The sequence below is a fragment of the Danio rerio genome, chromosome 18 (genome assembly GCF_049306965.1).
Source record: "Danio rerio strain Tuebingen ecotype United States chromosome 18, GRCz12tu, whole genome shotgun sequence".
NCBI classification, from domain to species: Eukaryota; Metazoa; Chordata; class Actinopteri; order Cypriniformes; family Danionidae; genus Danio; species Danio rerio.
Genome location: NC_133193.1, coordinates 5,634,937 through 5,646,302, shown reverse-complemented (window position 1 = coordinate 5,646,302; position 11,366 = coordinate 5,634,937). Strand labels below are relative to the sequence as shown.

Here is an 11,366-nt window from a genome sequence, read left to right as displayed (position 1 = left end):
GATAGAGCTAATTCAGTGGATGGGATGATTGAGAAGCCATGATCGTAAGGGCAGATTGAGAAACTTTGGCCAAGACACAGGGGTCACACCCCTACTCTTTTACGAGAAGTGCCATGGGATTTTTAATGACCACAGAGTCAGGACCTTGATTTAACGTCTCATCCAAAAGATAGATTCAACAACTTGAATTAACAAAAATGAATGAATGAAAGAATAAATAAATGAATGAACAAATGAATGAATTAATAAACAAATGAATTAATTACAGACCGAATTAATGAATTAAGAAATGATTGAATTAACGAAGAAAATGAATGAAATAACAGATGCATTAATTAACAAACGAATGAATGAATTAATTAATAAATTATTAATAAACAAACAAATGAATTAATTACAGACCGAATGAATGAATTAAGACATTTTTAATTAACAAAAAAAAAAAAATAAAATAAAATAATGACATAACAAATGCATTAATTAACAAATAAATGAATGAAAGAATGAAGAATGAATGAATGAATGAATGAATAAATGAATGAATGAATGAATGAATGAATGAATGAATTAATGGATGAATGAATGAATGAATGAATGAATGAATGAATGAATGAATGAATGAATGAATGAATGAATAAATTACAGACCGGATGAATGAATTAAGACATTTTTGAATTAATGAAAAATATGAATGAAATAATAAATGCATTAATATACAAATAAATGAATGAATAAATGAATGAATTATTAAATAAATGAATTACAGACCAAGTTAATGAATTAAGACATTTTTTAATTAACAAAAAAATGAATGAAATAACAAATGCATTAATTAACAAATAAATGAATGAATGAATGAATAAATGAATGACTGAATGAATAAATTATTAATGAATGAACAAATGAATGAATTACAGACCGAATGAATGAATTAAGAAATGTTTGAATTAACGAAAAAATGAATGAAATAACAAATGCATTAATTAACAAATGAAGAATTGAATGAATGAATGAATGAATGAATGAATGAACAAATTAATGAATTACAGACCAAATGAATGAGTTAACAAATTACTGAATTAACAAAAAAAACATGGAATAACAAATGCATTAACAAATGAACAAATGAATAAATGAATCGATTAATTAATGAACGAACAAATTAATAAACTACAAACCGAATGAATGAGTCACCAAATTACTGAATAAAAAAAAATGTATGAAATAACAAATGCATTAATAAACAAATGAAGAAATGAATGAATGAGTGAATGAATAAATGAAGGAATAAAGGAATGAATCACAATAAGCTAAAAAAAAAGCTTGAATAAAATGCAGAAACGCTAAAAGAAAGAGCAGTAATTGCTAGAAATCCCACTGACCTGAGGCAATGGCAGCAAAGGCGTCAGAAGTAGGCGGGCTACACCAAGAGGGATGAGATCATTGGCTGTGGGCAGGATGAGGTCATTAGCATGTCACGGCGCAGCTATGTGATTTGCTGAAGTTTCAGGATCGGGAGTATGACGCTCTGGAAAAGCCTGCATGTGTGGGAAGCTCTGTGTGGATCCAGCATTTGATGCTCCTCTCTGAGCTTTTCACCCTTCCTCCCTTATTCATTAAAGGCTGAGCTGGAAGAGTTTATAATTATATGCTTGGTATGAAAATAAAGCACATATTTTTATCAGTGCAAAGTAGCATCTCATCATCGCTGTATCAGGTTGCTCCCACTAGCTTCTTCCTGTCAGCGTAAATGTTCAGCATTCTGAGCACAGGAAGGTTTCGAGTGTCTTTCTGGAGTCTTAATGCATCTTTAATGACTCTTGACCTGTGGTTTGCAAAGAAGGATAAAACATTCAAACATAATCTTTCCTCAGCTAAAATGTGTACTTTCATGCAACTTATTAGATGTTAAAGGGCACCTATGGTGAAAAATCTACTTTTCAAGCTATTTGGACAAACATATGTGTATATATAGTGTATAGACCGTCATACTGGGGTGATACAAACACAAAGAGTCCTTATTTTTCAATTTAACAACATAAAAACGGTGGACCAATTAGAGCGGTTTTCAGACCGACCGCAACTTTACATAAGAGTGCGGTCCCCCCGCCCACAGAATTGATTGACAGCTGCGCGCATTAACATGTTCCATAAGTCACGTGTATATGTCAACAAGACCAGGCAGACATATGCAAAGCAACCGGGAATAAAAGGTCTGTTCTGTTCGCTACACTGTCAGAAAAAAGGGTACGGTTGGGGTACATTTGTGAACACTTGGGGTACAAATGGTGAAGTTGTACCCTCAATGGTTCAAAGTAGCACCCTAAGATACTTATATGTACCATTTAAGGGTAAAAAAGGTACAAATATGTTCCCAACTGTCAAAGGGTCCATGTTTGGGCCATTTAAGGCCCAAAGAAAGGTACAATCACTTGTGTGAAAAAGGAGCAAGTCAACGTGTATGAACTGGTCCTTAATTTATGTCATGAGTTGTTGGTTATTTGGAAGAAATGCACACAAAAAAACTGTACATTATAAATTAAATTATTTAATTATATAAAACATGGCCTTATAAATATTATAAATTAATATTTTTGATTTAAGAAAATGTTAACATAAATCCCCCTAAATGTAAAGTGAAATGGCTAATTATACACAGACCTTTCTTTGATTATAAGATTTAATAAACTACTAGAATGGACATACAACTATAAAGTAGATGAATACAATAGGATTTAAAGGTAACCAGCTAGGTAAACAAAGACAAAGTGCAACCTTGTAGCATTAATAAATTAATTAATAAAATAATTTTAAAACGTAACAGAATAATACTGCCAAAATAATACAGCTGAGAACAAATAATAGATTTAAAAGACCAAAAACTGGCCGTTAGATATACACAAAATGTAATAAATATCGTGTTTTAACTACAAGAGGGAGATTGAATCCAGCGGTAGATGCGAGATTGACTGGCCGAAGTAAAAGCTGCTGTCGGCGGGGGAGAGAATCATAAAGCTCCCGCTGACAGAGTCCGCTTTCACTGAAGCACATTGTCAAAGAAGCGCTGTCTTTTTAAATAAACTGCCGATTCGAGTTTAAAACAACTACATTCTCGCCTGAAATACTCTTAAAACTACATTTTGTGAAACATTAGATGATATTTTTTTAAACTTGCGGGTCTGCACAGCGGGGCATTGTCCATTGACTTTCACTTAGCATTAGCAGCCAGCAAATTTGAATTTGTGTTGTCCAATAGGATTTTTGCCCGCGCCGTGCATTCATAATGCCAGCTGATTACGTGTGACGGTTAATCTCCAGCTGTTGCACTGTTGTTCTGACCTGACGCTCTTCTCGGCGTCGATGGAGGATGGACCTGAAGGACGCAAAGAAGCTGGAATACGCTCGTGAAGACGAAGCACAGACATTTGCAGGTAAGTTTAATGTTAAATAACTTATTGTAAATATCCGTTGGGTCATATTCAATTCATATTTGACGTTACTTTGCCTTGTGTATGTAGTTAAGATTAACGTTACCGTCGAGTTAACGTTACCTGCCGCGTGAGGGGACCCTTTTGTAATTTAAGGTTGACCAGAAATTAAAATATGATTTTTTACATAACCTGGCCATGAGACAGAGCTCGAGACACTGGCAAAACAGCGGTGAAACGTCCAGAGAAACAGTTCAAACACATTTAAGTTAGTTTTGTTTGGATAATGTGGTTAAGTCTTTATTGCATACGTTATTTATAAACACAGAATTTCCTTGGTGTTGGGAAGCTAACATTCATGCTAACGTTCATGTTTATTTCGGTAAGGAGTGAAGTGAATGCCTTCATGTCTGAAACAATATAACTTTAACGTTAGTTTATGCATATCTCGACCCACGTCCATTTATAGCAGTTGTATTTTGCAACGTTACATATTTAAATAACGTTATAAATGCATGTCTAAGAGAGTCATAATCATCTGTCGTGTCAGATCGATGTGCGGGTCATTTATCAAATCTTTAAGTTGCTAATTTAAAGCTTTTTTTTTTTTTTTTTTTTTTTTTGCTGTTAACCTCAAGTTCACACCGATCATACTTTTTTTTCTTTCAGAAAATGAAGTGGACGAGGAAGCAGTAGAGTGTAATAACGTAAGTATTTAGTATTTTGTATTTCATCTGTTTGTTGATAATATATATATATATATATATATATATATATATATATATATATATATATATATATATATATATATATATATATATATATTTATATTTATATATTATGTATGTGTGTGTGTGTATACTTTTCCCCCAGGAATTCATTGTGCAGTCTTAAATTTAATCTCCTTTTTTCTATGAAACTGTTAGGTGAAGTGTTAAAGTTATATTTGAATTTTTATGATTGTCATTATTTTGCGCTTATATTTGATCCAATAGGTGATTGCTGCAATTGGTGAGGATGCATCATCTTTTGAGAGTAATGCGAATGTCCTGCGTATCCAGTGAAATAAGGTGTGTGACCCTTTATTAAAAACACCCTTGTCAGTGAGATCACACATTTTAAATCAGTTCTCAGTTTAAATAAAAAGTTTAATGTCAGTAATAGCCAAAGTGTAGGATCAAATGACTATTATAAATGTTATGACTATTGTAAAAACAATTTAATTATTAAGCTTTGTGGTGAACACATATGTGCATTCAAGCTTACAACTATTTGTACAACAAAGAATATTAGATAATGTTTTTAGTTAAAGTGAATCACTAATTTCCTTTTTGTTTATTATAGTCATGGTGAACCTGACTGAATGCATTCATCAACATCTCCAACCAAGTCAGAGCTTCAAGGACAGCTTGTGCTAAAGGTGCCTGAGCTTGATTAAGAAAAAAAAGCATCTGCACTGGCCAAAGTCTACAAAAAAGCAGGAGAATAGAAGTTTGCAGATGATCTAACAGGTATTAACATAAAACTTACGTAATAATAATTTTGCTAGATCAAACCCTTATTTCTTGGATGTGATCATTAAGGGGCTTTTTTAAGCTGCATTTAGCAAGTTTAAACTCATGGGCCTTATATACAAACCCTTTATATACAGAACATTCCTTAATGTTTTTCATAAAAATGTAATTCATAAAAATACATCAATATCTTTTATTCAGCATTTGCTAAACATTCCAATATTTTTTTCTTTATTTTAAAAACAGGTCCTTTATATTATTAAATTATTTAGGAGTACTTCATTATTTGTCTTTATTTTATTTTAGGGTGTCACAGTGGCGCAGTGGGTAGCAGGATCGCCTCACATCAAGAAGGTTGCTGGTTTGAGACTCGGCTGGGTCAGTTGGCATTTCTGTGTGGAGTTTGCATGTTGTCCCCATGTTGGCGTGGGTTTTCTCCGGGTGCTCCGGTTTCCTCGACAAGTCCAAAGACATGCGGTACAGATGAATTGGGTAAGCTAATTTGGCCATAGTGTGTGAATAAGTGTGTATGGGTGTTTTCCAGTGATGGGTTGCAGCTAGAAGGGCATCCGCTGTGTGAAACGCATGCTGGATATGTTGGCGGTACATTCCGCTGTGGCGACCCCAGATTAATAAAGAGACTAAGCTGAAAATAAAATAAATGAATGGATGATTTTATTTTGCAATAGATTCCGACTTTCGTGCTGCTCTAATTCTGCTCCCCCATATTCTTAAAGAGGAAGATGATTGCTTACAGTAATTACACTGGAAGAGGTTTGGGTACTGTTGGTTAAACACTTTGTAATACTCTGATAGATGTTATGCTGTTCTGACAGATTTTACATTGTTTATTGATGTCCTTTACTTTTTCTTTTCACAGTGGGATGATGATGATGCTCCATACCCAACTCTACAGATGGCTGAAAGTCCGTTTTAGAGGCATTATTACATCCTTCGCTGTTTACTGTGTTTTCAACTTGGCCTATCCACGCTACATAAAGAATGCAAAGGATGAACATCAGCAACTCCCCAAGATGGAACAACAATTTAAATTTGAACGTCAGCAACGGTGTGAAGATGGAGATCCAAAATTACAAGAAAAATCAGTGCAGCTGTCCGAGAGAACTGGTATTGCTGGGTCTGCATCAAACAGCAATGCTTGGATCTTTGCATTTACTTTGGTGCATGCGTTTCGAGTCTGCATCAGTATTTTAAGACTAGCAGCTATAGACATTTCAATAACATTGCCCAAATCAACTGAGAAGCACAAGATGAAACAATGCTAAGAATTTTCTCCGCCCAACATCCTTGATGAGATTGACACATTCAGGTGTTCAAATTGAACTGTTTTTGTGAGCATGTGAGACTGCTAATGGAGAAGAAATGACTCTTTCCTAATGAAATACATTTTAAATGTCAATACTGCACTGGTTTCTGTGTGGCAAGTTTTTAATTCTGCTGTTGTATGATTCATATTTTCATGCAAATACAGTAAGAGTTTGACTTTGAATGGGCTGTTATAAACCAAGACAGACGGACTTTCAGGCTCTTGAAACATACTCTGCTGATAAAATGTTTCTTAAGAATGTTTAGAAATTTCAAATCAAATGTGTAATACTGTTTGATCAAAAGTGTTTTTGAGATCTAAAATGATTAAGGGTATATTTTAAGTGACATGTTTCAATGTACTGTATGGAAAAAGATTGCTTTGAGATTCTTGATGCTTTTAGAAAATGTAGAATGCAGTGCACTAACAAAAATATACTGTATTAGGTCTACTGTTGTTTTAGAAAAATTACTTTGTTACATTGGTAAAAATGCTCAGTGAAATGGGATGCACTGATGTTAAAAAAATAATATTAAGTTTTTTTGCTGTTTCATAAAATGTTTTAAAATGTTTAAGCAGCTATTTTTTAAGTTTATGCATCTGGTATGACTTTGTGATAGTTTAAAACTTTCATCTTCTAAAAAGGTGACTATGTTATTATTTTGAATCTTTCAATGCGTGTTTGTGATGTTACAGGTATAAAATTACAATTATCGTGCAGTTTGTACTCATGGAAAAATATTGCTTTTTATTCTTTTAAAATGATGTAATGTTTAAACATTCATCCTGTAAAAAAGTTGATATTTAATGTGTTTAATAAATGTGATAAATGAAATTTATTGTGTATGGAGTACAAATCTGAAATGAAAGGGTACAAAATTCATCCCTATGGAGGAGAAGTTGTACCTTTTTTAAAGGTACATTATTGTACCATAGCCCAAGTAAGGTACAAATTAGTCAGCAGAGGTACATATTTGACCCATGAAGGTACATACTGCTTGGGTACAAATATGTACCCATGTGAAAGGGTACAACAGGTGTACCCTTGAGGGTACTGCCCCAGTGACAAGCCATTGTACCCCAAAAGGTACAAATTTTGCACATTTTTTCTGACAGTGTAGGATCAGCAATCATCATCAAATGTGATTAAGAGTAAGTTTCACATGTTTAAAGTGTTTTAAAACAGAGCACGTGTGTAATTAATTACAGCGTTTTACTTCAGCTTTACTTCATCAGCACACCCGCGTGTCCGAACAATTATAAAGGAAGACGCTTCAATCCCGGTTTGTGGAAGTTAAATCAGGTTTATTTTGTACACTAGCATAACAGATATCCACACAGTACTGGAGGTTAGCCTGTATCCTGTCACATTTGAGTGCAAAAACAGTGCTAAGCTAAGCACGCTCTGTCTGTCTGTCTGCCTGCCTGTGTGTGTGTGTGTGTGTGTGTGTGTGTGTGTGTGTCAGCTGCGGTGTGCGTGTGTATCTGTCAATAATATCCAGCTGCAGGCCCGCAGAACCACACACGTTTTAGGCACACACAATCTAGGACACACAATCTAGGCAAACCATATATGGTTACGACGGATGTTGTGTTATTAACGTCTTTTTGAACATCGTCATCGATATATTTTGATATATGTGGTTAATAAATATTGTACACAATAAACAATAGTGTTTACTTTACTGTATTTCACAAATATTGCAATCGAGACGGCCGAATGGGGAGCATTGTTTCCGATCGCCATTTAATATAATAGACTGAACAGTTTTTAATGAGTCATTATAGCTGATCAGTCTTTATTATCTGACAATAATATAGCAGATACTCGTTTGCTGGTCTTGCTAAACAATCTAATTTGGACAGGTTTAGTTTATATAATGCATTAATTTTTAAATGAAGGAAATAATAGCAAGTTTATATAGGCAATAATACATTATATGTAATAAAAATATTTTTACATGTAACAAATGTATAACACTATATTAATATTTTACTCAAGAGATTTAATAGTGTTTATTTATTTGCTTAATTTTCTAATAATCTTTTAATTAATGATTTCCCACATTTAATACTGTAGTAATTTATAGTAAGCAATAAATTGTTTTAAAACCACAATTTAGCCATAGGAACAAATTAACTATTAATAATAAAAAAATAATAAGTATATATATATATATATATATATATATATATATATATATATATATATATATATATATATATATATATAGCTGTGACAGATAGTAGTTTATATACAAAACCGTATATATATATATATATATATATATATATATATATATATATATATATATATATATATATATATATATATATATTGTTTAAATTATTAACTATAGTAGTAAGTGACGTATTATTGTTAGCTATTTATATTTTACAACAAAGTGATTTTAACCAAGTATGATAATATTAAGATCTTGAATTAATTTATTACACTTAATCCAACATTAGACGGTCTATGATTTCTTTGTGTCTGTGGACACATGAATAAAGTCATAATTGTCTTTAACCAATTATTTTTATTTACATAATTTTAGTTCAGAAACTGCAGAGATGTTAAAATGATCATAACGATATAATAATAATTATGACTGAAATGAGAAACCATACTTGTGAAATTCAATAGGTGGCGACCATATATGGTTTACCTAAATCGTGTGTCCTAGATTGTGTGTGCCTAAAACGTGTGTGCTTGCGGCCTGCAGCTGGATATATCTCGTATCCGTGTGTGTGTGCGCACGCGCGTGAACTTTGTAACGATATTGCGTGTGACTCATCAATGCAACTTCACAATACTGATTAGTAAAGATTAGTTCTTACTGTAGTATTTCTCACAAACGCTAAGTGAGATCTTCTTCCTTTAAGTCTGTCTGTTGTCTGATGCAGCCGAGGGAGGAGATTAAAGCACGCGGGAAGGCACGTAGAAATAGTAGGCGGGAAAGACTCGTCTTAAAGGCGCAGTACGACAAAACCACCCCCTGCTGGAAATCAGTATAAAACAGCATCTTGTAAAAGGTAAAATGAAAAATCTGATGGGCGTTTTGAGCTGAAACTTTATATACATATTCTAGAGATGCAAAAGACTTATATTAAATCTGAAAAAAGGGGTAACCTAGGTGCCCTTTAAACAGTATTTGAAGGAGTAGTTCATCCAAAATGGATTAATCTGACATCATGTACTATCACATGGATCCATATATCCATAAAGGGTTTTTTTTTTGTACAAAAAAAAAGTTTAGTGTGGCTGCATCCAAAACCGCACACTTCCATACTATATAGTACGATAAAATCAGAATGCGAGCCGAGTAGTATGTCCGAATTAACAGAATTTGAAAATCATTATGAGAGAAGTACCCGGATGACTACTTCTAGCGAGATTCCTGAGTGCACTTTCCATGCACGCTGCGCTATCCCATAATGCCCCGCGAGAGAATTCATGAATGGAAGTGCAGGTAGGTCACATGACCGTGACAAAATGGCGGATGTAGTACATCTGAAATCCATTCATGCTTTTCACATTCATACTGTATAGAACGTACTTTTCTAACGGCCGAGTAGTACATTTAAATTCAAATGCAGCACCTACTGAGTAGTAGGCTGTTTCAGACGCAGTCTGTAAGTCTTTCTTTTTTTTTAATCTTTCATTGAAAATGAAATAGCAACATATATGTTCATTTATTTGTTTTATTCCATTATTTATTTTATAATTTTCTTATAATTATTTTATAATGTCTCTTTGGACTCATTGTCTATGTACACCTTGCTCCAAGAAGGGTTTACAGTTCTTTTTTGTCGTAAGTTAAATTCACGATGAGTACTTCCAAGAAAACATATATAGGGTCCATTCTCTTTCGTGTAAGGATTTAGGCAGCGCAGTATGTATGTAGATTACAGTTTTTCTCCATTGATTTGACTCATTTCTTGAAACAGGAATTACATTCTAAAAACAACATGGACAAACCTCCAATCCACTTGGAGACAATTGTTCATAACAGAATTGAATTTCTCATTCATTTCATCAAATTGCAAATGTCTAAGTACATCTTTGCAAATGATTGAGTACAGATAGCCTAAATTATGGCACAATTTCCAAATGAATAGATCTTGTGGATCTAAGCTGATTGGTAATTCTCAATCTAATGGTTGTTCTCTCCAAAATGTGTCAGTCAATGTGTGACGTGAAACCTTGGAGGCTGAGCTTGCCCTAAAATCCCATTTCTTTTTTCAGTTTTATAAACAATTGTATTCTGTTAGCAACAGTGCAGAACAGTACAGTAACCATTGCCAATAAAGGACTGGACTAAGACTGTAAGGTGGACATGAGGGATAGTTTAGTAGTTCTTTGCCATAATGACAAAACATCTAAACATTTTGACTTGCAGTGCTTACACAATGCTAAATGGACAAAGTATTTAGGGGGCACTGGCTGTTTGAATGAGAAGGAAATTTAGTTTTGACACATGAGTGAACTGTTTTGGGAAGGTATGAGCTTTTGCAAGTGAGCTACAGTGTTGTGCTAAAATAATGAGTCAAACCAATAGAGAAAATTTGTAAAAAAAAAAAAAAAAAAAAAAAAAAAAAAATATATATATATATATATATATATATATATATATATATATATATATATATATATATATATATATATATATATATAAATATATCATATATATATGATTTAAAGCTTAGTCAAAACAGTTGGGTTGTTTCTTCTTTTGAAGATAGAAAAAGTAAAGAAAGTAAGAAAAATACACTTAATGACTGTAAAAGATAGTAAATAAATGAATGAATGAATTAAAAGAGAAATGAATTTACAAATTAATAAATAATTACTGAACAAATAAACAAATGAATGAATGAATAAATAATGAATGTATATATGAATGAAGAATTAGAGAATGCATTCCTAAATTCATTCATTAATTAATCAACAAAATGAATGAATTAACAACTTAATAAATTACGAATTGTTGAATTAACAAACAAATAAAGGAATGAACAAATGAATTAATTAACAAACAAATTATTTAATGAATGAACAAATGAATGAATGAATGAATGAATGAATAATTAGAG

General features: G+C 32.7%; 1 long non-coding RNA gene across 1 annotated transcript; it reads left to right on the top strand.

The window, feature by feature from the left end:
• Positions 1-3,341: 3,341 nt before the first annotated feature.
• On the top strand, positions 3,342-7,104 carry LOC141378794 (uncharacterized). The gene is made up of 6 exons (XR_012394174.1): positions 3,342-3,431; positions 4,098-4,135; positions 4,424-4,498; positions 4,773-4,939; positions 5,249-5,434; positions 5,823-7,104. It is a non-coding gene; the product is annotated as an uncharacterized lncRNA (long non-coding RNA).
• The last annotated feature ends 4,262 nt before the right edge of the window (positions 7,105-11,366 follow it).